The following is a 6,000-nucleotide window of genomic DNA, read 5'->3' as shown; positions in this document are numbered from 1 at the left end:
TCACATCCATTAAACAAACCGTACTTTGTACTAGATCCTGGACATATAAAATCAAATCTGACCTTACTTCCCAGGAAATTACACTCTGGTGATGGAGCAGGAGATGTAAACGATTAACAAAATAATACAATAATTACAGATACAGAGATAGCCTCACTCACCATGGAAGTACTAAGGGGTGACTAACTCTATTCAAGTGTTGGAGATCCCTAGGGAGTCTGAAGCTCTTAAGAGAGGTGTGAATGGAAATATAAAGTGTGAGTGGAATTATAAGCATATGTGCCAGGTAGATGAGATTAGCCTAGAAGGGTCTGTGGAGTTAATGTGGAGAAGGAGGCAAGAAGAGAGGGAAGTTGTTGGAGAAACTACTCTACCTCATATACAGCTTGATGCTGCAGATGTGGAGCTGAATGTTGTATGACCACAGAGAGGTAGGTCACTGACCCCCTACTATATACTCCTTGAACACACCATCACTGGTGTGCAAGGGGGGGTCTTGCCAGACTTTTCTAACCTACAATGAACATTTACCTGCTAATTTTTCACAAAGAAGAATATGTGATGTAGAAAATGTGGGAATCAATGGTTCTAAAACGTAGCTGTAAACCAGAAAGTGGACATAGCAGCAAGGTGCTACAGGAGTTGAAGATGAGCTTTAAAGCTAGCGGGATGCCCTGGACATCCAAGTAAGAACATATACCAGCTATTCCTCTCTTATCAGAAACATACAGAGGTTTGTAATAGTCAGGATTTTCCAAAGAAACAGAACCAATGAGAGAATAGGATGTGTCACATCCAATTAGAGAGAGAGGGGTGTGTGGAGAGAGGGATTTAAGAAATTGGCTGATGTGATTTGGGGGACATGTTTGAAATTTGCAGGACAGGCCTGCCGTCTGGAGGTCTAGGGAAGAGTTGATTTTGCAGCTCAAGTCAGAAGGCAGTTTGGAGACAGACCTCTTTTCTCTTCGGGGAACCTCAGTCCTTGCTCTGGAGGCCTTCAACTGATTGGATGAGACCCACCCACATTATGGAGGGTAATATATTTACCCAAAGTCTACTGGTTTAAATGTTAATCACATCTAAAAAATGCCTTCTTCAAAGCAACATCTGGGCTGCTGTTTGACCAAAAAACTGGTCACCATAACCTTGACACTTGACACATAAAATTAACCATCACAGATCTCTATACAACTGTAGCCCCTGGAAGAGCTTATGAAAAGTTAAAGGATGGAAATAATTCTCTAAACTGGAGTTGTATTTTCAGCCAATAGGCCACAGGTTGCTAATGAGGCAGATAGTGCTAGCCATAGCCCTTGATGAAATTCCATTTTTTAAAGGATTTATTTATATATTTTGAGAGAGAATCTTCAAGCAGACTCCCAGCTGAGCTCAGAGCCAGATGCAGGGCTCAGTCTCACCACCCATGAGATCATGACCTGAGCTGAAACCAAGAGTTGGACACTCAACCAACTCAGCCACTCAGGCTTCCCTGAAATTCCATTTTCATTCATTCTTTTGATAAATATTTATTGAAAGCATTCCATTTGTTAGGTCCTGTCATTTGAAAAAAAAAAATACATTATTGACTTGGCCCAAGAAGCTTACAATGAGAAACAAATATCAAAGCTGGAATAACCCTTAAAAATAATCTATTCAGCCTCCTCCTTCCAGAGAAACCAGGAGGCTCTCACTCCTGATCACACAGTGTATTAATTCCAGATCTGGAGTCATGCCTCAGAGAGTTTGATCTCCCTTGGTACTCTTTTCCCTAATTGGGAATTCAGGCACTGTCCATATTTCTGTGCTTAACTTCATTTGCCAACCATGGCGCAAGCCTCTTGAGAATGTTTGGGTCTCCTTGCACAATGAAATGAATCCTATTAGAATTTTGAGAAGTATGACATTGATCCCGAAAAGCAACAAGACCCTCTTCTCTGCTCCTTAGGTGGGCTCCTAGATAGCAGATTTTAAACACAAACAACAGATGGATTGTCACTCTTTACCTCACCACTGAGAAATAAGACAGAGAGGGGAAAGTTGAGAAAGCAGTTATGGGACTCTGGAGTGCTGTTACGGAAGTACAGTGGAGTCACAGGAAGAAGGTCCCCTATGGCAGGGGAGGGATCCTGCTGTGCAAGCTGTACTGGGTGGTGTGAACTCTTGTTTCCATTCCTAACCAATGAACTGGTCTACTGAGGCTTTTGTTTGTTTGTTTGTTTTTGTTTTTGTTTTTGTTTTTTTATTCTTATGTTAATCCCCATACATTACATCATTAATTTTAGATGAAGTGTTCCATGATTCATTGTTTGTGCACAACACCCAGTGCTCCATGCAGAATGTGCCCTCCTCAATACCCACCACCAGGCTAACCCATCCTCCCACCCCCCTCCCCTCTAAAACCCTGTTTGTTTTTCAGAGGAGACGATGGACTCTACTGAGGCTTTTGAATGCATGGCTGAACAGCTCATTAAAAAAAAAAAAAATTAAAAAAAAAGACATTCATAACAAGCCCTCCATCTAGAACTTAGCTTCTTCTGAAAAACAAGGAATTTAATAAAACTAAATGAAAATACCTAACACTGTTTTTGCAATTCCTTGTTCCAATCTTGTTAATCTATTTCAAGGAGGTTTTATTTATCTCTGACCGTAACAGGACGAGTTGTTTCTTCTGGAGAAAGCAGCCCAGGTGTATTCTGCCCCCAACTCCCCCACAAAACACTACAGCCGGCATGATGGTGACAGCGAGGTTGCCCTGTCTAGAGGCAACTTCTTGGCCAATCTTTGTATAGTACCTTGTAAAGAATAACATCAAGCATAGTTGAATGACATAAATAGAAGGGGAAGATTTCATTGTTATCTGTAGAGGACTACATTTTCAGGTAGCTATTACACATTACAGTTCCCTCTGGATCAATATAGAGATGAGACACGGAGGATTCTAGTACACAGAATGGTGGCAGGACACTAAAGAACATCTTCTTAGACAAAGTTCATGAAAGATAGGTGCAGACTTAATCCCACTGCCTCCTATCATAATTCTCTCCGATTGCAGCCACTCTCCACCATCATGTCAACCGCAGACATTATCAGTAGAGAAACTGGCCTGCCACTGTGACCTCATCTTCTAAGAGTATTTCTTGTGAGCAATATTTTCCAATCTTGTGGAGATTTATCAGTATCTTATGACATTCAGCATGATATCTGGGCAGTGAGAGCTCTCCCCACATGCAGTGTCAATAAATCAAGCTTCCAAAAGAAGGTTCATTCTCGAAAAACAAGTGTGTTCATTCTCGAAAAACAATTAACAACAGAGCATGAAGAAATGGTGCAGATCAAGTAGAAGAAACTATCAGTATTGCTCAATTAATGCACCATTTCCTCCACTCTAGTTCAGTGGCTGAAAACATGAGGACAAGCATTGTGATGTTTACAAGGATATCGTGACTTCTAAGTGGAAATAGGTGTTAGTTTGGTTTCAAGAGCTGGGCTTCTCTTCTGCTTTATTAGCTTCAAGTCTTTGTAAAAAAATAAAAATAAAAACAAAGCAAAAATCTGGAGTCATGAATTTCTCATATATCTGCCACCGGTGATCCATGGAGTTTTAAAGGACATTATGCTAAGTAAAATAAGCCAGGCACAGAAAAACAAATACTGCATGATATTATATGAAGAATCTAAAAAAAGTCAAATACCTGGAAGTAGACAATTGACAGGTAGTTCTGAGGGGCGGGATGTGGGGGAAATAGGGAAATGTTGGTAAAGGGTATGAAGTCTTAATTATGTAAGATGCATAAATCTAGATATTTAATGCAAAATGTGATGACTATAGGTAATAGCGCTGTATGAATACTAGAAATTTGCCAAGAGAGTAGATTTCAGGTGCTCTCATCACACACACAAAATGGTAATGATGTGAGGAAATGGTATGTTAACCTGTTCACTGTGTGTGTTTGTGTGTGTGTGTATAATCATGATGTTGTACACCTTAAAAATATACAATTTTTAGTAATAAAATATTTTTCAAAATGTGGGGCCAGAAGAATGTCCAAAATTTCCAACAAGTCTTCCTTCCTTTTCCTTTTCTCTCCCTCCATTCCTCGCTCCCTCCTTCCCTTCCTTTCCTTTCTCCTTTCTCTTCCTTTCCTTTCCTTTCCTTTCCTTTCCTTTCCTTTCCTTTCCTTTCCTTTCCTTTCCTTTCCTTTCCTTTTTTCCTTCTTTCTTCCCATGGCTACAGTATAAAAAAGTGACAGAAGATTTCAAGAAATAGAAGGAAAGGAAATGTTCCAAAAGAGACCAATAAGACTCTTCAAAGAAGAAAGCATTGGCAACAGAAATTACAGTCTGTCCCACCTCACAGACATGAGAAGAGCTCTGTAAATTATCTGTATGATTTTGCCAAGAGACGAAAAAGACTGAGCACAGCTGAGCTACTTTGGTTAGGGACCCAAAGTGAGGCAGGAGCCCGCTGTGCTGTCCCCTGAGACATGGTGATAGCGGGCAGGGTGTGAGTATGAAATAAACTCTCTCGTGATGTCAGTTAAGCTAGCCCCTCAGGGAAGAAGCAAAGTAAGTTTTGACAGCCTTTGTGAACCGATCATCAAGTTAAAGTTAAACTTTGTCTTTCAATTAAAATTTTGCTTTAGCTCTGCTTGCCTCTCTAGCAGGGAGTTGTGGCAAAGAAGGTATTTGGGGATGCTACCCTGGCCACAGGATATTCGAGTATCATCTTGGTAGACTTACTGGAAATTGTACCAAGATAGATTCTATACTTTTATAGCATATAGCCACTTTTTACTCAGATCTCACTCTATGAGCCAGGCAAATTCATTTAGAGGAAGTAGAATTCTCTCAAGGGCAACATCCTGGATTGCACTCAGGCCATAGAAATAAAAAATATTTGATTCAGAAACAGCACAGTTCACTCTTGAATTTAAAATTTTAATTTGAATGTTGCTCTCACAATGAATAAGTGCCCCAAATCTAATGTGTGAAAGCATATGGCCACGTCTCACACACACAAGCTTTCAGTCTCTCACAGGCTGTGAGAATTCATAACAATAAAAGTAACAGTGTTTTGGTGTTTGAATGGTTGCACAGTTCTCCCACATGTATTATTCTATTAGACATTCACAACAACCTTTTGCAGTGGGCAGCACAGGGAATGGAATTATACTCCTCTTGCAGGTGCAGAAACTAAGACCTAGATTGGTTAACCAGCCAGGCCAACAGTGCATCATGGTCGGTGACAGAGCCAGATGACAGACCCATATTGCTGCCGTCAGTTCCAATACTCCAGTCACTCTACAGTGGTGCCGTGACAGGGCTCTGTTGTTCAGTTGTCCCTAGAGAGTAAATTTAAAATTCTTAAAAGCCCTAACGCCATATGTGCTTATCTTTAGAAATAATATTAAACCAAGAGACTGGGGAAAGTATGTCCTACCACACAGCTAGGTGCTAGGAATGGATGCAGTGGAAGCAGACAAAAGGGAAGCAGAGGCCCTCACCTGAGCTGGGGGCGAAGCAGAATGCTGGGGTCAGCCTGATCTGAGAATGTCATCTGCACAGGTTTAATTAAAAGACAGAAATAAGAGCCTCAGTGTTTCAGATTTTCTGGAAGGTTGGTGAATGAAATGGGATCATTAAAGAAACGTCTAGATTCTACGCTGTTCTCAGTCCATGCCGTGTCCTCTCAGCTGTGTTTTTAGTTTCTATTTTTATTTTCTTGTTCTGATGTGAGGCTTCTTCTGCATTAGAAGTAGCTGCTGCCTTAACAGAAGCACCAGCTTCCTTCCAAATGTGAGCATGATATCTGTTCATGGTGCCATGACTTTGTTACTGTAAGTTCTTGTATTGGTAGGCCAAGGTCATTGAGGGTGTGGAGGTCAGTATCCTTGTGCAAAAACACTAATGGTCTACTATACTAAAGTTCTTTTACTTACTGCTCTTAGCTATAATAATAATAAATAACTAATTTTTTAAACAAATATTTACTATTTACTA

This window comes from Mirounga angustirostris, unplaced genomic scaffold, assembly GCF_029215605.1.
Source record: "Mirounga angustirostris isolate CCGP_5_RB_7025 unplaced genomic scaffold, mMirAng1.0.hap1 SCAF_10, whole genome shotgun sequence".
Lineage (NCBI taxonomy): Eukaryota > Metazoa > Chordata > Mammalia > Carnivora > Phocidae > Mirounga > Mirounga angustirostris.
This window is presented reverse-complemented; position numbering follows the sequence as displayed.